The 20023-nt window shown below is 48.1% G+C and overlaps 9 non-coding genes across 9 annotated transcripts; all 9 read right to left on the bottom strand.

Moving 5' to 3' along the window:
* Nucleotides 1-145: 145 nt before the first annotated feature.
* TRNAV-UAC (transfer RNA valine (anticodon UAC)) lies at nt 146-218 on the bottom strand. Its single transcript has one exon. It is a non-coding gene; the product is annotated as a tRNA-Val (tRNA).
* Nucleotides 219-662: 444 nt separating this feature from the next.
* Nucleotides 663-734, bottom strand: TRNAP-UGG (transfer RNA proline (anticodon UGG)). The gene has a single exon. It is a non-coding gene; the product is annotated as a tRNA-Pro (tRNA).
* A 1335-nt stretch (nt 735-2069) lies between these two features.
* TRNAV-AAC (transfer RNA valine (anticodon AAC)) lies at nt 2070-2142 on the bottom strand. Its single transcript has one exon. It is a non-coding gene; the product is annotated as a tRNA-Val (tRNA).
* A 2039-nt stretch (nt 2143-4181) lies between these two features.
* Nucleotides 4182-4253, bottom strand: TRNAP-UGG (transfer RNA proline (anticodon UGG)). Its single transcript has one exon. It is a non-coding gene; the product is annotated as a tRNA-Pro (tRNA).
* Nucleotides 4254-9105: 4852 nt separating this feature from the next.
* On the bottom strand, nt 9106-9178 carry TRNAV-AAC (transfer RNA valine (anticodon AAC)). Its single transcript has one exon. It is a non-coding gene; the product is annotated as a tRNA-Val (tRNA).
* A 2039-nt stretch (nt 9179-11217) lies between these two features.
* On the bottom strand, nt 11218-11289 carry TRNAP-UGG (transfer RNA proline (anticodon UGG)). Its single transcript has one exon. It is a non-coding gene; the product is annotated as a tRNA-Pro (tRNA).
* A 2936-nt stretch (nt 11290-14225) lies between these two features.
* Nucleotides 14226-14298, bottom strand: TRNAV-UAC (transfer RNA valine (anticodon UAC)). Its single transcript has one exon. It is a non-coding gene; the product is annotated as a tRNA-Val (tRNA).
* A 1862-nt stretch (nt 14299-16160) lies between these two features.
* Nucleotides 16161-16233, bottom strand: TRNAV-AAC (transfer RNA valine (anticodon AAC)). The gene has a single exon. It is a non-coding gene; the product is annotated as a tRNA-Val (tRNA).
* A 2038-nt stretch (nt 16234-18271) lies between these two features.
* Nucleotides 18272-18343, bottom strand: TRNAP-UGG (transfer RNA proline (anticodon UGG)). Its single transcript has one exon. It is a non-coding gene; the product is annotated as a tRNA-Pro (tRNA).
* Between the last annotated feature and the right edge of the window lie 1680 nt (nt 18344-20023).

The following is a 20023-nucleotide window of genomic DNA, read 5'->3' as shown; positions in this document are numbered from 1 at the left end:
TCGTCTTCTCTTGGTGAGTTGAGACTGATGCCCTTGGAGCGTAGTACCTCACGATGGTGAGGGATAGACATATCCTCTTTAATTTCAATTTACCTGTCAGGTGAGGTGGTAAATGCAAATAATGTGATAAAGCACAGCAACTTGCTGTTTCTGGCTGGCCTCGAACCAGGGACCTTTCGCGTGTAAGGCGAACGTGATAACCACTACACTACAGAAACAGACATGCTTGCTTACTTGTTTCATGTGGCTATGCATTGGACTGGAACCACTACACTGGAAACAGACACACCTGCTTTCTTTATGTGGCTATGCTTTGGACTGGAATGCAAGGAGTAAGGGACAATATTCATGACGCTCAAAGCTGAGCCTTTCTGACAGGATCTCTTCCTTTGGAAGAAAGGAACTGGGATCACTTTCATTCCAAGAGGTGATTTCAAAACCAGCCCTGCAATTACTTTGGAGAAGCACTGTGCATTTCATGTTCCAACGAGAAGTGCTGCTCCAACACTAAAAAGCAGTTAGAAAGAAATCCCGCACTCCTTCATCATGCCGAACTGCCTCGACACCAGTAGAAAGCATGCAATGCATTCCACCATGGCATCTTACAAGAGTGGAAAGCAGAAATACTCCTGTTTAAAAACAGATCGAAACTATAAAGGCACGGGCTCGTCCGGGATTTGAACCCGGGACCTCTCACACCCAAAGCGAGAATCATACCCCTAGACCAACGAGCCTGCTGCTGCAAAAGCCTTTCAAACATCTTCTGAAGTGTCTTTGAGAAAAAGCAGGGCCACTTGGAGACTCTCCTTCTAAGCGTGCCATAGCAATTGATGTTTTGTGCCAAGTGTTTTTTTTTGCCTCTAGCAAGGCAAGAGGTAGTCAAGAAGCCCTCTGCTAGCAAGCTGAACTGTGGCGCTGATGAGAAAAGCAGACCCTTTCTGGTAGTTGTACGCCTCCGCAGGACCTGGGCCCTTGCACCGTAGACTTCCAGACCAGAAGCACTGAAGGGCCTGCCATCTCTTGCGCCTGAGCCAGAGGAGCACGCCTCTTGTATTCAAGCACACTTGCTCGCTCAGTGCTTGATCAGGCGAGATTTATATGAGTGCCTCACAGGCCTGAAACACTCACCTGGGAGACGCGGGGTGGCTGCATTCCCAGAATGGCCTTCGATAGGAAAATCACCTCCTTTCCTCCCGACTCATTTCAGAATTGGGTGAAAATCGCAAGACAGTGTTCAGGGGTGCATGGGTACTGCCTACTCCCAGCTGCCTCTCTGTCTTCTTCATGTTAATTTCAAGTCACAAGGAGGGACCATTGCCATTCTGCTCCGCCCACCTAACCAGGAAACCCAGGTTGAGCTTGTCTGCCTGTTGTTGTTGCAGGGGCAGTACCTTCTCTGCCCAAAAGAGGCAGGAGAGCCTCACTTCAAACGATGGAATCAACTGCTTAAGTAGAAACCAGCATGGTAGTTACAGTGATAAGGTGCAGCTCTAACAGAAGGCGTGACTGAGATGCCCCTTCCAGAAATACATGGAATGCTGATTGAGGGCCCAGCCGGAGGGTTGGTGGATTTCTTTTCGTATGCTACAGCAGCTTGCAAAGATAGTGTTGTGGGGAGCTGGCTGTGCAAGCAGAGGAAGATTTAAGGGCAGAAAATAGACCTATCAGAAGTGGGATTTGAACCCACAACTACATGAGCAAACCAGGATTCTTAGCTTAACTGAAGATCAAGCTCTCTTGAGGCTGCCGCCTTAGACCACTCGGCCATCCTGACAGCTGAGTCTGTGTTTAGGTCTGACTCCTCAGTCTGCACTTGTCGATGCTGCCGCTTGCAATGTTCCTATCAAGGTGACAGGTTTAAAGGCCCCACAATATAACATGGCCAAGAAAAAAAAAAGTAAAAAACAGAATAAGAAACCAGGCACATGCACGACTACGCAAAGATGCGGATAACTTTTTACCGGCCTGCAATAGTAATACAAGTTTTACACAGGTCACAAGTTTTTAAAGGCCATCCCTGAGTGAGACTAAGCTTTTAGGGAGCAAACACAAAAGCAGACACTGCCCATTGTTTCTGCCCGGTCTCGAACCAGGGACCTTTCGCGTGTTAGGCGAACGTGATAACCACTACACTACAGAAACAAGCATGAGGGCTTGACTGAAGGAACAAAATTCCCCTCATATGTTTGCCCGATTGCCTCTATACTTGATCAGCAGTTGCTCGCAAAGCGAGGAGTAAGTGTGAAAATTGGAGCGTTGTCAGCCAGCAAGCGTACACTCAGATGTACTGAAAAGTTACAGCTGCGGGTAGAGACAAATATCTGATGCCTAAATGCCTGAAACCAGAGCCTGTGAAAGCATCACACAGAGCACACTGAAAGCAAGCAGGAAGGAAGCCAAGGCATGGTGATCCTTTTTTTCTCCTGAGGCTAAAAATATTTTGCACAACAATGCTTTGAGTGGAATGAGGAATCTTCAAGCTTTGTGTATTTTGAGTAAAATTTGTGTGTTTTCTGCCAAAAAGGGTGTGTTGGGGATTTGGACCCGGACACCAACGAGCGAGGGCACAGAAGCACCACTGCTCAGACCCATGCTCCTAGGGTTGAGGGTAGAGAGTGGGCGAATACATCGCAAGGCAAGAAAATGCACATGGTTCTCTCTTCTGCAATATGACTAGAGTCATTTCCATGGTCGTCATCGAACATGACATAAAAAGCCTCTATCCTTTAGACCTTTTGGCCCATAATTACAAGAGGATGACTGAGTGAGACGCTCTGCCAAATTTGGCCGCCTCGCACTCAGTCATTTTCAAAATGCAGGGAAGCGCCGTATTTAGTAGAATACAGCGCACCCCTGTGCTTCCCTCTGCGCCAGCTCTAAATTAGCTGCCGAGCGCCAACGCAGCCATCCTTGCGCCATGGAACAAGGATGGCTGCGTTGAGGGGGAAATTGTTTTTGTTCAGGAAGGCACACCTTCCTGCACAACAGAAATCTTCAGTGGCGATATGTTCGTGCAGTACACATAGAAAGAGCAAAAATGAGGAGAAATGAAAACATTTCTGCTCGTTTCTCCACTATAACGACACCCATTGTATGGCGCTTGGATTTTGGCGCTGCCACAGATTTACAAAAACTCGTAAAACTGGAGCAGCATCAAAATGCTATGGTGTTGCAGTGGCCCACCCAGAGCAACACCCATTGCACGCCCCTTCCAGGGAAAGGGCTGCGTGTGAAGGGGCCGTATTTACAAGGTGGTGTTAAGCCACAAAACGTGGTTGAACGGCGTCTTGTAAATACGGCACAGTACATAGTGCCACCGGGGCGTCACTAAAGATGATGTGCCGGTGGCGATAGGGCCTTTTAAGTCTGGCCCTTTCTTTGCTCAAGGTGTATGTTCTTGGTGAAGGTAGGAAAGCCATTTTCGCTCTCATACCTTCCTTCCTTGGCTGGCTTGACCACAGTAGGCCCAGGCTTCAATGGAAAGGTCAAAAAGGGAGCAACTGACAGCCGTAAGGTGTATCGTCTTCTCTTGGTGAGTTGAGACTGATGCCCTTGGAGCGTAGTACCTCACGATGGTGAGGGATAGACACATCCTCTTTAATTTCAATTTACCTGTCAGGTGAGGTGGTAAATGCAAATAATGTGATAAAGCACAGCAACTTGCTGTTTCTTGCTGGCCTCGAACCAGGGACCTTTCGCGTGTAAGGCGAACGTGATAACCACTACACTACAGAAACAGACATGCTTGCTTCCTTGTTTCATGTGGCTATGCATTGGACTGGAACCACTACACTGGAAACAGACACACCTGCTTTCTTTATGTGGCTATGCTTTGGACTGGAATGCAAGGAGTAAGGGACAATATTCATGACGCTCAAAGCTGAGCCTTTCTGACAGGATCTCTTCCTTTGGAAGAAAGGAACTGGGATCACTTTCATTCCAAGAGGTGATTTCAAAACCAGCCCTGCAATTACTTTGGAGAAGCACTGTGAATTTCATGTTCCAACGAGAAGTGCTGCTCCAACACAAAAAAGCAGTTAGAAAGAAATCCCGCACTCCTTCATCATGCCGAACTGCCTCGACACCAGTAGAAAGCATGCAATGCATTCCACCATGGCATCTTACAAGAGTGGAAAGCAGAAATACTCCTGTTTAAAAACAGATCGAAACTATAAAGGCACGGGCTCGTCCGGGATTTGAACCCGGGACCTCTCACACCCAAAGCGAGAATCATACCCCTAGACCAACGAGCCTGCTGCTGCAAAAGCCTTTCAAACATCTTCTGAAGTGTCTTTGAGAAAAAGCAGGGCCACTTGGAGACTCTCCTTCTAAGCGTGCCATGGCAATTGATGTTTTGTGCCAAGTGTTTTTTTTTGCCTCTAGCAAGGCAAGAGGTAGTCAAGAAGCCCTCTGCTAGCAAGCTGAACTGTGGCGCTGATGAGAAAAGCAGACCCTTTCTGGTAGTTGTACGCCTCCGCAGGACCTGGGCCCTTGCACCGTAGACTTCCAGACCAGAAGCACTGAAGGGCCTGCCATCTCTTGCGCCTGAGCCAGAGGAGCACGCCTCTTGTATTCAAGCACACTTGCTCGCTCAGTGCTTGATCAGGCTCGATCAGGCGAGATTTATATGAGTGCCTCACAGGCCTGAAACACTCACCTGGGAGACGCGGGGTGGCTGAATTCCCAGAATGGCCTTCGATAGGAAAATCACCTCCTTTCCTCCCGACTCATTTCAGAATTGGGTGAAAATCGCAAGACAGTGTTCAGGGGTGCATGGGTACTGCCTACTCCCAGCTGCCTCTCTGTCTTCTTCATGTTAATTTCAAGTCACAAGGAGGGACCATTGCCATTCTGCTCCGCCCACCTAACCAGGAAACCCAGGTTGAGCTTGTCTGCCTGTTGTTGTTGCAGGGGCAGTACCTTCTCTGCCCAAAAGAGGCAGGAGAGCCTCACTTCAAACGATGGAATCAACTGCTTAAGTAGAAACCAGCATGGTAGTTACAGTGATAAGGTGCAGCTCTAACAGAAGGCGTGACTGAGATGCCCCTTCCAGAAATACATGGAATGCTGATTGAGGGCCCAGCCGGAGGGTTGGTGGATTTCTTTTCGTATGCTACAGCAGCTTGCAAAGATAGTGTTGTGGGGAGCTGGCTGTGCAAGCAGAGGAAGATTTAAGGGCAGAAAATAGACCTATCAGAAGTGGGATTTGAACCCACAACTACATGAGCAAACCAGGATTCTTAGCTTAACTGAAGATCAAGCTCTCTTGAGGCTGCCGCCTTAGACCACTCGGCCATCCTGACAGCTGAGTCTGTGTTTAGGTCTGACTCCTCAGTCTGCACTTGTCGATGCTGCCGCTTGCAATGTTCCTATCAAGGTGACAGGTTTAAAGGCCCCACAATATAACATGGCCAAGAAAAAAAAAAGTAAAAAACAGAATAAGAAACCAGGCACATGCACGACTACGCAAAGATGCGGATAACTTTTTACCGGCCTGCAATAGTAATACAAGTTTTACACAGGTCACAAGTTTTTAAAGGCCATCCCTGAGTGAGACTAAGCTTTTAGGGAGCAAACACTGCCCATTGTTTCTGCTCGGTCTCAAACCGGGGACCTTTCGCATGTTAGGCGAACGTGATAACCACTACACTACAGAAACAAGCATGAGGGCTTGACTGAAGGAGCAAAATTCCCCTCATATGTTTGCCCGATTGCCTCTATACTTGATCAGCAGTTGCTCGCAAAGCGAGGAGTAAGTGTGAAAATTGCAGCGTTGTCAGCCAGCAAGCGTACACTCAGATGTACTGAAAAGTCACAGCTGCGGGTAGAGACAAATATCTGATGCCTAAATGCCTGAAACCAGAGCCTGTGAAAGCATCACACAGAGCACACTGAAAGCAAGCAGGAAGGAAGCCAAGGCATGGTGATCCTTTTTTTCTCCTGAGGCTAAAAATATTTTGCACAACAATGCTTTGAGTGGAATGAGGAATCTTCAAGCTTTGTGTATTTTGAGTAAAATTTGTGTGTTTTCTGCTAAAAAGGGTGTGTTGGGGATTTGGACCCGGACACCAACGAGCGAGGGCACAGAAGCACCACTGCTCAGACCCTGCTCCTAGGGTTGAGGGCAGAGAGTGGGCGAATACATCGCAAGGCAAGAAAATGCACATGGTTCTCTCTTCTGCAATATGACTAGAGTCATTTCCATGGTCGTCATCGAACATGACATAAAAAGCCTCTATCCTTTAGACCTTTTGGACCATAATTACAAGAGGATGACTGAGTGAGACGCTCTGCCAAATTTGGCAGCCTCGCACTCAGTCATTTTCAAAATGCAGGGAAGCGCCGTATTTAGTTGAATACAGCGCACCCCTGTGCTTCCCTCTGCGCCAGCTCTAAATTAGCTGCCGAGCGCCAACGCAGCCATCCTTGCGCCATGGTACAAGGATGGCTGCGTTGAGGGGAAAATTGTTTTTGTTCAGGAAGGCACACCTTCCTGCACAACAGAAATCTTCAGTGGCGATATGTTCGTGCAGCACACATAGAAAGAGCAAAAATGAAGAGAAATGAAAACATTTCTGCTCGTTTCTTCACTATAACGACACCCATTGTATGGCGCTTGGATTTTGGCGCTGCCACAGATTTACAAAAACTCGTAAAACTGGAGCAGCATCAAAATGCTATGGTGTTGCAGTGGCCCACCCAGAGCAACACCCATTGCACGCCCCTTCCAGGGAAAGGGCTGCGTGTGAAGGGGCCGTATTTGCAAGGTGGTGTTAAGCCACAAAACGTGGTTGAACGGTGTCTTGTAAATACGGCACAGTACATAGTGCCACCGGGGCGTCACTAAAGATGATGTGCCGGTGGCGATAGGGCCTTGTAAGCCTGGCCCTTTCTTTGCTCAAGGTGTATGTTCTTGGTGAAGGTAGGAAAGCCATTTTCGCTCTCATACCTTCCTTCCTTGGCTGGCTTGACCACAGTAGGCCCAGGCTTCAATGGAAAGGTCAAAAAGGGAGCAACTGACTGCCGTAAGGTGTATCGTCTTCTTTTGGTGAGTTGAGACCGATGCCCTTGGAGCGTAGTACCTCACGATGGTGAGGGATAGACACAGCCTCTTTAATTTCAATTTACCTGTCAGGTGAGGTGGTAAATGCAAATAATGTGATAAAGCACAGCAACTTGCTGTTTCTGGCTGGCCTCGAACCAGGGACCTTTCGCGTGTAAGGCGAACGTGATAACCACTACACTAGAGAAACAGACATGCTTGCTTACTTGCTTCATGTGGCTATGCATTGGACTGGAACCACTACACTGGAAACAGACACACCTGCTTTCTTTATGTGGCTATGCTTTGGACTGGAATGCAAGGACTAAGGGACAATATTCATGACGCTCAAAGCTGAGCCTTTCTGACAGGATCTCTTCCTTTGGAAGAAAGGAACTGGGATCACTTTCATTCCAAGAGGTGATTTCAAAACCAGCCCTGCAATTACTTTGGAGAAGCACTGTGCATTTCATGTTCCAACGAGAAGTGCTGCTCCAACACAAAAAAGCAGTTAGAAAGAAATCCCGCACTCCTTCATCATGCCGAACTGCCTCGACACCAGTAGTAAGCATGCAATGCATTCCACCATGGCATCTTACAAGAGTGGAAAGCAGAAATACTCCTGATTAAAAACAGATCGAACCTATGAAGGCACGGGCTCGTCCGGGATTTGAAACCGGGACTTCGCACACCCAAAGCGAGAATCATTCCCCTAGACCAACGAGCCTGCAGCTGCAAAAGCCTTTCAAACATCTTCTGAAGTGTCTTTGAGAAAAAGCAGGGCCACTTGGAGACTCTTCTTCTAAGCGTGCCATAGCAATTGATGTTTTGTGCCAAGTGTTTTTTTTTTGCCTCTAGCAAGGCAAGAGGTAGTCAAGAAGCCCTCTGCTAGCAAGCTGAACTGTGGCGCTGATGAGAAAAGCAGACCCTTTCTGGTAGTTGTACGCCTCCGCAGGACCTGGGCCCTTGCACCGTAGACTTCCAGACCAGAAGCACTGAAGGGCCTACCATCTCTTGCGCCTGAGCCAGAGGAGCACGCCTCTTGTATTCAAGCACACTTGCTCGCTCAGTGCTTGATCAGGCGAGATTTATATGAGTGCCTCACAGGCCTGAAACACTCACCTGGGAGACGCGGGGTGGCTGAATTCCCAGAATGGCCTTCGATAGGAAAATCACCTCCTTTCCTCCCGACTCATTTCAGAATTGGGTGAAAATCGCAAGACAGTGTTCAGGGGTGCATGGGTACTGCCTACTCCCAGCTGCCTCTCTGTCTTCTTCATGTTAATTTCAAGTCACAAGGAGGGACCATTGCCATTCTGCTCCGCCCACCTAACCAGGAAACCCAGGTTGAGCTTGTCTGCCTGTTGTTGTTGCAGGGGCAGTGCCTTCTCTGCCCAAAAGTGGCAGGAGAGCCTCACTTCAAACGATGGAATCAACTGCTTAAGTAGAAACCAGCATGGTAGTTACAGTGATAAGGTGCAGCTCTAACAGAAGGCGTGACTGAGATGCCCCTTCCAGAAATACATGGAATGCTGATTGAGGGCCCAGCCGGAGAGTTGGTGGATTTCTTTTCATATGCTACAGCAGCTTGCAAAGATAGTGTTGTGGGGAGCTGGCTGTGCAAGCAGAGGAAGAGTTAAGGGCAGAAAATAGACCTATCAGAAGTGGGATTTGAACCCACAACTACATGAGCAAAACAGGATGCTTAGCTTAACTGAAGATCAAGCTCTCTTGAGGCTGCTGCCTTAGACCACTCGGCCATCCTGACAGCTGAGTCTGTGTTTAGGTCTGACTCCTCAGTCTGCACTTGTCGATGCTGCCGCTTGCAATGTTCCTATCAAGGTGACAGGTTTAAAGGCCCCACAATATAACATGGCCAAGAAAAAAAAAAGTAAAAAACAGAATAAGAAACCAGGCACATGCACGACTACGCAAAGATGCAGATAACTTTTTACCGGCCTGCAATAGTAATACAAGTTTTACACAGGTCACAAGTTTTTAAAGGCCATGCCTGAGTGAGACTAAGCTTTTAGGGAGCAAACACAAAAGCAGACACTGCCCATTGTTTCTGCCCGGTCTCGAACCGGGGACCTTTCGCGTGTTAGGCGAACGTGATAACCACTACACTACAGAAACAAGCATGAGGGCTTGACTGAAGGAGCAAAATTCCCCTCATATGTTTGCCCGATTGCCTCTATACTTGATCAGCAGTTTCTCGCAAAGCGAGGAGTAAGTGTGAAAATTGCAGCGTTGTCAGCCAGCAAGCGTACACTCAGATGTACTGAAAAGTTACAGCTGCGGGTAGAGACAAATATCTGATGCCTAAATGCCAGAAACCAGAGCCTGTGAAAGCATCACACAGAGCACACTAAAAGCAAGCAGGAAGGAAGCCAAGGCATGGTGATCCTTTTTTTCTCCTGAGGCTAAAAATATTTTGCACAACAATGCTTTGAGTGGAATGAGGAATCTTCAAGCTTTGTGTATTTTGAGTAAAATTTGTGTGTTTTCTGCTAAAAAGGGTGTGTTGGGGAATTGGACCCGGACACCAACGAGCGAGGGCACCGAAGCACCACTGCTCAGACCCATGCTCCTAGGGTTGAGGGCAGAGAGTGGGCGAATACATCGCAAGGCAAGAAAATGCACATGGTTCTCTCTTCTGCAATATGACTAGAGTCATTTCCATGGTCGTCATCGAACATGACATAAAAAGCCTCTATCCTTTAGACCTTTTGGACCATAATTACAAGAGGATGACTGAGTGAGACGCTCTGCCAAATTTGGCAGCCTCGCACTCAGTCATTTTCAAAATGCAGGGAAGCGCCGTATTTAGTAGAATACAGCGCACCCCTGTGCTTCCCTCTGCGCCAGCTCTAAATTAGCTGCCGAGCGCCAACGCAGCCATCCTTGCGCCATGGTACAAGGATGGCTGCGTTGAGGGGGAAATGGTTTTTGTTCAGGAAGGCACACCTTCCTGCACAACAGAAATCTTCAGTGGCGATATGTTCGTGCAGCACACATAGAAAGAGCAAAAATGAGGAGAAATGAAAACATTTCTGCTCGTTTCTCCACTATAACGACACCCATTGTATGGCGCTTGGATTTTGGCGCTGCCACAGATTTACAAAAACTCGTAAAACTGGAGCAGCATCAAAATGCTATGGTGTAGCAGTGGCCCACCCAGAGCAACACCCATTGCACGCCCCTTCCAGGGAAAGGGCTGCGTGTGAAGGGGCCGTATTTACAAGGTGGTGTTAAGCCACAAAACGTGGTTGAACGGCGTCTTGTAAATACGGCACAGTACATAGTGCCACCGGGGCGTCACTAAAGATGATGTGCCGGTGGTGATAGGGCCTTGTAAGTCTGGCCCTTTCTTTGCTCAAGGTGTATGTTCTTGGTGAAGGTAGGAAAGCCATTTTCGCTCTCATACCTTCCTTCCTTGGCTGGCTTGACCACAGTAGGCCCAGGCTTCAATGGAAAGGTCAAAAAGGGAGCAACTGACTGCCGTAAGGTGTATCGTCTTCTCTTGGTGAGTTGAGACCGATGCCCTTGGAGCGTAGTACCTCACGATGGTGAGGGATAGACACAGCCTCTTTAATTTCAATTTACCTGTCAGGTGAGGTGGTAAATGCAAATAATGTGATAAAGCACAGCAACTTGCTGTTTCTGGCTGGCTTCGAACCAGGGACCTTTCGTGTGTAAGGCGAACATGATAATCACTACACTACAGAAACAGACATGCTTGCTTACTTGCTTCATGTGGCTATGCATTGGACTGGAACCACTACACTGGAAACAGACACACCTGCTTTCTTTATGTGGCTATGCTTTGGACTGGAATGCAAGGACTAAGGGACAATATTCATGACGCTCAAAGCTGAGCCTTTCTGACAGGATCTCTTCCTTTGGAAGAAAGGAACTGGGATCACTTTCATTCCAAGAGGTGATTTCAAAACCAGCCCTGCAATTACTTTGGAGAAGCACTGTGCATTTCATGTTCCAACGAGAACTGCTGCTCCAACACAAAAAAGCAGTTAGAAAGTAATCCCGCACTCCTTCATCATGCCGAACTGCCTCGACACCAGTAGAAAGCATGCAATGCATTCCACCATGGCATCTTACAAGAGTGGAAAGCAGAAATACTCCTGTTTAAAAATAGATCGAACCTATGAAGGCACGGGCTTGTCCGGGATTTGAACCCGGGACCTCTCACACCCAAAGCGAGAATCATACCCCTAGACCAACAAGCCTGCTGCTGCAAAAGCCTTTCAAACATCTTCTGAAGTGTCTTTGAGAAAAAGCAGGGCCACTTGGAGACTCTCCTTCTAAGCGTGCCATAGCAATTGATGTTTTGTGCCAAGGGTTTTTTTTTTGCCTCTAGCAAGGCAAGAGGTAGTCAAGAAGCCCTCTGCTAGCAAGCTGAACTGTGGCGCTGATGAGAAAAGCAGACCCTTTCTGGTAGTTGTACGCCTCCGCAGGACCTGGGCCCTTGCACCGTAGACTTCCAGACCAGAAGCACTGAAGGGCCTGCCATCTCTTGCGCCTGAGCCAGAGAAGCACGCCTCTTGTATTCAAGCACACTTGCTCGCTCAGTGCTTGATCAGGCTTGATCAGGCGAGATTTATATGAGTGCCTCACAGGCCTGAAATACTCACCTGGGAGACGCGGGGTGGCTGAATTCCCAGAATGGCATTCGATAGGAAAATCACCTCCTTTCCTCCCGACTCATTTCAGAATTGGGTGAAAATCGCAAGACAGTGTTCAGGGGTGCATGGGTACTGCCTACTCCCAGCTGCCTCTCTGTCTTCTTCATGTTAATTTCAAGTCACAAGGAGGGACCATTGCCATTCTGCTCCGCCCACCTAACCAGGAAACCCAGGTTGAGCTTGTCTGCCTGTTGTTGTTGCAGGGGCAGTGCCTTCTCTGCCCAAAAGTGGCAGGAGAGCCTCACTTCAAACGATGGAATCAACTGCTTAAGTAGAAACCAGCATGGTAGTTACAGTGATAAGGTGCAGCTCTAACAGAAGGCGTGACTGAGATGCCCCTTCCAGAAATACATGGAATGCTGATTGAGGGCCCAGCCGGAGGGTTGGTGGATTTCTTTTCGTATGCTACAGCAGCTTGCAAAGATAGTGTTGTGGGGAGCTGGCTGTGCAAGCAGAGGAAGATTTAAGGGCAGAAAATAGACCTATCAGAAGTGGGATTTGAACCCACAACTACATGAGCAAACCAGGATGCTTAGCTTAACTGAAGATCAAGCTCTCTTGAGGCTGCCGCCTTAGACCACTCGGCCATCCTGACAGCTGAGTCTGTGTTTAGGTCTGACTCCTCAGTCTGCACTTGTCGATGCTGCCGCTTGCAATGTTCCTATCAAGGTGACAGGTTTAAAGGCCCCACAATATAACATGGCCAAGAAAAAAAAAGTAAAAAACAGAATAAGAAACCAGGCACATGCACGACTACGCAAAGATGCAGATAACTTTTTACCGGCCTGCAATAGTAATACAAGTTTTACACAGGTCACAAGTTTTTAAAGGCCATCCCTGAGTGAGACTAAGCTTTTAGGGAGCAAACACAAAAGCAGACACTGCCCATTGTTTCTGCCCGGTCTCAAACCGGGGACCTTTCGCGTGTTAGGCGAACGGGATAACCACTACACTACAGAAACAAGCATGAGGGCTTGACTGAAGGAGCAAAATTCCCCTCATATGTTTGCCCGATTGCCTCTATACTTGATCAGCAGTTGTTCGCAAAGCGAGGAGTAAGTGTGAAAATTGCAGCGTTGTCAGCCAGCAAGCGTACACTCAGATGTACTGAAAAGTCACAGCTGCGGGTAGAGACAAATATCTGATGCCTAAATGCCTGAAACCAGAGCCTGTGAAAGCATCACACAGAGCACACTGAAAGCAAGCAGGAAGGAAGCCAAGGCATGTGATCCTTTTTTTCTCCTGAGGCCAAAAATATTTTGCACAACAATGCTTTGAGTGGAATGAGGAATCTTCAAGCTTTGTGTATTTTGAGTAAAATTTGTGTGTTTTCTGCTAAAAAGGGTGTGTTGGGGATTTGGACCTGGACACCAACGAGAGAGGGCACAGAAGCACCACTGCTCAGACCCTGCTCCTAGGGTTTAGGGCAGAGAGTGGGCGAATACATCGCAAGGCAAGAAAATGCACATGGTTCTCTCTTCTGCAATATGACTAGTCATTTCCATGGTCGTCATCGAACATGACATAAAAAGCCTCTATCCTTTAGACCTTTTGGCCCATAATTACAAGAGGATGACTGAGTGAGACGCTCTGCCAAATTTGGCAGCCTCGCACTCAGTCATTTTCAAAATGCAGGGAAGCGCCGTATTTAGTAGAATACAGCGCACCCCTGTGCTTCCCTCTGCGCCAGCTCTAAATTAGTTGCCGAGCGCCAACGCAGCCATCCTTGCGCCATGGTACAAGGATGGCTGCGTTGAGGGGGAAATTGTTTTTGTTCAGGAAGGCACACCTTCCTGCACAACAGAAATCTTCAGTGGCGATATGTTCGTGCAGCACACATAGAAAGAGCAAAAATGAGGAGAAATGAAAACATTTCGGCTCGTTTCTCCACTATAACGACACCCATTGTATGGCGCTTGGATTTTGGCGCTGCCACAGATTTACAAAAACTCGTAAAACTGGAGCAGCATCAAAATGCTATGGTGTTGCAGTGGCCCACCCAGAGCAACACCCATTGCACGCCCCTTCCAGGGAAAGGGCTGCGTGTGAAGGGGCCGTATTTACAAGGTGGTGTTAAGCCACAAAACGTGGTTGAACGGCGTCTTGTAAATACGGCACAGTACATAGTGCCACCGGGGCGTCACTAAAGATGATGTGCCGGTGGCGATAGGGCCTTGTAAGTCTGGCCCTTTCTTTGCTCAAGGTGTATGTTCTTGGTGAAGGTAGGAAAGCCATTTTCGCTCTCATACCTTCCTTCCTTGGCTGGCTTGACCACAGTAGGCCCAGGCTTCAATGGAAAGGTCAAAAAGGGAGCAACTGACTGCCGTAAGGTGTATCGTCTTCTCTTGGTGAGTTGAGACCGATGCCCTTGGAGCGTAGTACCTCACGATGGTGAGGGATAGACACAGCCTCTTTAATTTCAATTTACCTGTCAGGTGAGGTGGTAAATGCAAATAATGTGATAAAGCACAGCAACTTGCTGTTTCTGCCTGGCCTCGAACCAGGGACCTTTCGCGTGTAAGGCGAACGTGATAACCACTACACTACAGAAACAGACATGCTTGCTTACTTGCTTCATGTGGCTATGCATTGGACTGGAACCACTACACTGGAAACAGACACACCTGCTTTCTTTATGTGGCTATGCTTTGGACTGGAATGCAAGGACTAAGGGACAATATTCATGACGCTCAAAGCTGAGCCTTTCTGACAGGATCTCTTCCTTTGGAAGAAAGGAACTGGGATCACTTTCATTCCAAGAGGTGATTTCAAAACCAGCCCTGCAATTACTTTGGAGAAGCACTGTGCATTTCATGTTCCAACGAGAACTGCTGCTCCAACACAAAAAAGCAGTTAGAAAGAAATCCCGCACTCCTTCATCATGCCGAACTGCCTCGACACCAGTAGAAAGCATGCAATGCATTCCACCATGGCATCTTACAAGAGTGGAAAGCAGAAATACTCCTGATTAAAAACAGATCGAACCTATGAAGGCACGGGCTCGTCCGGGATTTGAACCTGGGACTTCGCACACCCAAAGCGAGAATCATACCCCTAGACCAACGAGCCTGCTGCTGCAAAAGCCTTTCAAACATCTTCTGAAGTGTCTTTCAGAAAAAGCAGGGCCACTTGGAGAGTCTCCTTCTAAGCGTGCCATAGCAATTGATGTTTTGTGCCAAGTGGTTTTTTTTTGCCTCTAGCAAGGCAAGAGGTAGTCAAGAAGCCCTCTGCTAGCAAGCTGAACTGTGGCGCTGATGAGAAAAGCAGACCCTTTCTGGTAGTTGTACGCCTCCGCAGGACCTGGGCCCTTGCACCGTAGACTTCCAGACCAGAAGCACTGAAGGGCCTGCCATCTCTTGCGCCTGAGCCAGAGGAGCACGCCTCTTGTATTCAAGCACACTTGCTCGCTCAGTGCTTGATCAGGCTCGATCAGGCGAGATTTATATGAGTGCCTCACAGGCCTGAAACACTCACCTGGGAGACGCGGGGTGGCTGAATTCCCAGAATGGCATTCGATAGGAAAATCACCTCCTTTCCTCCCGACTCATTTCAGAATTGGGTGAAAATCGCAAGACAGTGTTCAGGGGTGCATGGGTACTGCCTACTCCCAGCTGCCTCTCTGTCTTCTTCATGTTAATTTCAAGTCACAAGGAGGGACCATTGCCATTCTGCTCCGCCCACCTAACCAGGAAACCCAGGTTGAGCTTGTCTGCCTGTTGTTGTTGCAGGGGCAGTGCCTTCTCTGCCCAAAAGTGGCAGGAGAGCCTCACTTCAAACGATGGAATCAACTGCTTAAGTAGAAACCAGCATGGTAGTTACAGTGATAAGGTGCAGCTCTAACAGAAGGCGTGACTGAGATGCCCCTTCCAGAAATACATGGAATGCTGATTGAGGGCCCAGCCGGAGGGTTGGTGGATTTCTTTTCGTATGCTACAGCAGCTTGCAAAGATAGTGTTGTGGGGAGCTGGCTGTGCAAGCAGAGGAAGATTTAAGGGCAGAAAATAGACCTATCAGAAGTGCGATATGAACCCACAACTACATGAGCAAACCAGGATGCTTAGCTTAACTGAAGATCAAGCTCTCTTGAGGCTGCCGCCTTAGACCACTCGGCCATCCTGACAGCTGAGTCTGTGTTTAGGTCTGACTCCTCAGTCTGCACTTGTCGATGCTGCCGCTTGCAATGTTCCTATCAAGGTGACAGGTTTAAAGGCCCCACAATATAACATGGCCAAGAAAAAAAAAAGTAAAAAACAGAATAAGAAACCAGGCACATGCACGACTACGCAAAGATGCAGATAACTTTTTACCGGCCTGCAATAGTAATACAAGTTTTACACAGGTCACAAGTTTTTAAAGGCCATCCCTGAGTGAGACTAAGCTTTTAGGGAGCAAACACAAAATCAGACACTGCCCATTGTTTCTGCCCGGTCTCGAACCGGGGACCTTTCGCGTGTTAGGCGAACGTGATAACCACTACACTACAGAAACAAGCATGAGGGCTTGACTGAAGGAGCAAAATTCCCCTCATATGTTTGCCCGATTGCCTCTATACTTGATCAGCAGTTGCTCGCAAAGCGAGGAGTAAGTGTGAAAATTGCAGCGTTGTCAGCCAGCAAGCGTACACTCAGATGTACTGAAAAGTCACAGCTGCGGGTAGAGACAAATATCTGATGCCTAAATGCCTGAAACCAGAGCCTGTGAAAGCATCACACAGAGCACACTGAAAGCAAGCAGGAAGGAAGCCAAGGCATGGTGATCCTTTTTTTCTCCTGAGGCTAAAAATATTTTGCACAACAATGCTTTGAGTGGAATGAGGAATCTTCAAGCTTTGTGTATTTTGAGTAAAATTTGTGTGTTTTCTGCTAAAAAGGGTGTGTTGGGGATTTGGACCCGGACACCAACGAGCGAGGGCACAGAAGCACCACTGCTCAGACCCTGCTCCTAGGGTTGAGGGCAGAGAGTGGGCGAATACATCGCAAGGCAAGAAAATGCACATGGTTCTCTCTTCTGCAATATGACTAGAGTCATTTCCATGGTCGTCATCGAACATGACATAAAACGCCTCTATCCTTTAGACCTTTTGGCCCATAATTACAAGAGGATGACTGAGTGAGACGCTCTGCCAAATTTGGCAGCCTCGCACTCAGTCATTTTCAAAATGCAGGGAAGCGCCGTATTTAGTAGAATACAGCGCACCCCTGTGCTTCCCTCTGCGCCAGCTCTAAATTAGCTGCCGAGCACCAACGCAGCCATCCTTGCGCCATGGTACAAGGATGGCTGCGTGGAGGGGGAAATTGTTTTTGTTCAGGAAGGCACACCTTCCTGCACAACAGAAATCTTCAGTGGCGATATGTTCGTGCAGCACACATAGAAAGAGCAAAAATGAGGAGAAATGAAAACATTTCTGCTCGTTTCTCCACTATAACGACACCCATTGTATGGCGCTTGGATTTTGGCGCTGCCACAGATTTACAAAAACTCGTAAAACTGGAGCAGCATCAAAATGCTATGGTGTTGCAGTGGCCCACCCAGAGCAACGCCCATTGCACGCCCCTTCCAGGGAAAGGGCTGCGTGTGAAGGGGCCGTATTTACAAGGTGGTGTTAAGCCACAAAACGTGGTTGAACGGCGTCTTGTAAATACGGCACAGTACATAGTGCCACCGGGGCGTCACTAAAGATGATGTGCCGGTGGCGATAGGGCCTTGTAAGTCTGGCCCTTTCTTTGCTCAAGGTGTATGTTCTTGGTGAAGGTAGGAAAGCCATTTTCGCTCTCATACCTTCCTTCCTTGGCTGGCTTGACCACAGTAGGCCCAGGCTTCAATGGAAAGGTCAAAAAGGGAGCAACTGACTGCCGTAAGGTGTATCGTCTTCTCTTGGTGAGTTGAGACCGATGCCCTTGGAGCGTAGTACCTCACGATGGTGAGGGATAGACACAGCCTCTTTAATTTCAATTTACCTGTCAGGTGAGGTGGTAAATGCAAATAATGTGATAAAGCACAGCAACTTGCTGTTTCTGGCTGGCCTCGAACCAGGGACCTTTCGCGTGTAAGGCGAACGTGATAACTACCACACTACAGAAACAGACATGCTTGCTTACTTGCTTCATGTGGCTATGCATGGGACTGGAACCACTACACTGGAAACAGACACACCTGCTTTCTTTATGTGGCTATGCTTTGGACTGGAATGCAAGGACTAAGGGACAATATTCATGACGCTCAAAGCTGAGCCTTTCTGACAGGATCTCTTCCTTTGGAAGAAAGGAACTGGGATCACTTTCATTCCAAGAGGTGATTTCAAAACCAGCCCTGCAATTACTTTGGAGAAGCACTGTGCATTTCATGTTCCAATGAGAAGTGCTGCTCCAACACAAAAAAGCAGTTAGAAAGAAATCCCGCACTCCTTCATCATGCCGAACTGCCTCGACACCAGTAGAAAGCATGCAATGCATTCCACCATGGCATCTTACAAGAGTGGAAAGCAGAAATACTCCCGTTTAAAAACAGATCGAACCTATGAAGGCACAGGCTCGTCCGGGATTTGAACCCGGGACCTCTCACACCCAAAGCGAGAATCATACCCCTAGACCAACGAGCCTGCTGCTGCAAAAGCCTTTCAAACATCTTCTGAAGTGTCTTTGAGAAAAAGCAGGGCCACTTGGAGACTCCTTCTAAGCGTGCCATAGCAATTGATGTTTTGTGCCAAGGGTTTTTTTTTTGCCTCTAGCAAGGCAAGAGGTAGTCAAGAAGCCCTCTGCTAGCAAGCTGAACTGTGGCGCTGATGAGAAAAGCAGACCCTTTCTGGTAGTTGTACACCTCCGCAGGACCTGGGCCCTTGCACCGTAGACTTCCAGACCAGAAGCACTGAAGGGCCTGCCATCTCTTGCGCCTGAGCCAGAGGAGCACGCCTCTTGTATTCAAGCACACTTGCTCGCTCAGGGCTCGATCAGGCGAGATTTATATGAGTGCCTCACAGGCCTGAAACACTCACCTGGGAGACGCGGGGTGGCTGAATTCCCAGAATGGCCTTCGATAGGAAAATCACCTCCTTTCCTCCCGACTCATTTCAGAATTGGGTGAAAATCGCAAGACAGTGTTCAGGGGTGCATGGGTACTGCCTACTTCCAGCTGCCTCTCTGTCTTCTTCATGTTAATTTCAAGTCACAAGGAGGGACCATTGCCATTCTGCTCCGCCCACCTAACCAGGAAACCCAGGTTGAGCTTGTCTGCCTGTTGTTGTTGCAGGGGCAGTGCCTTCTCTGCCCAAAAGTGGCAGGAGAGCCTCACTTCAAACGATGGAATCAACTGCTTAAGTAGAAACCAGCATGGTAGTTACAGTGATAAGGTGCAGCTCTAACAGAAGGCGTGACTGAGATGCACCTTCCAGAAATACATGGAATGGATTGAGGGCCCAGCCGGAGGGTTGGTGGATTTCTTTTCATATGCTACAGCAGCTTGCAAAGATAGTGTTGTGGGGAGCTGGCTGTGCAAGCAGAGGAAGATTTAAGGGCAGAAAATAGACCTATCAGAAGTGGGATTTGAACCCACAACTACATGAGCAAACCAGGATGCTTAGCTTAACTGAAGATCAAGCTCTCTTGAGGCTGCTGCCTTAGACCACTCGGCCATCCTGACAGCTGAGTCTGTGTTTAGGTCTGACTCCTCAGTCTGCACTTGTCGATGCTGCCGCTTGCAATGTTCCTATCAAGGTGACAGGTTTAAAGGCCCCACAATATAACATGGCCAAGAAAAAAAAAAGTAAAAAACAGAATAAGAAACCAGGCACATGCACGACTACGCAAAGATGCGGATAACTTTTTACCGGCCTGCAATAGTAATACAAGTTTTACACAGGTCACAAGTTTTTAAAGGCCATCCCTGAGTGAGACTAAGCTTTTAGGGAGCAAACACTGCCCATTGTTTCTGCCCGGTCCCAAACCGGGGACCTTTCGCGTGTTAGGCGAACGTGATAACCACTACACTACAGAAACAAGCATGAGGGCTTGACTGAAGGAACAAAATTCCCCTCATATGTTTGCCGATTGCCTCTATACTTGATCAGCAGTTGCTCGCAAAGCGAGGAGTAAGTGTGAAAATTGCAGCGTTGTCAGCCAGCAAGCGTACACTCAGATGTACTGAAAAGTCACAGCTGCGGGTAGAGACAAATATCTGATGCCTAAATGCCTGAAACCAGAGCCTGTGAAAGCATCACACAGAGCACACTGAAAGCAAGCAGGAAGGAAGCCAAGGCATGGTGATCCTTTTTTTCTCCTGAGGC

Source organism: Pleurodeles waltl, chromosome 10 (genome assembly GCF_031143425.1).
Source record: "Pleurodeles waltl isolate 20211129_DDA chromosome 10, aPleWal1.hap1.20221129, whole genome shotgun sequence".
Taxonomy (NCBI): domain Eukaryota; kingdom Metazoa; phylum Chordata; class Amphibia; order Caudata; family Salamandridae; genus Pleurodeles; species Pleurodeles waltl.
The sequence above is the reverse complement of the archived record's forward strand: the minus strand, read 5'-3'. Positions and strand labels throughout refer to the sequence as shown.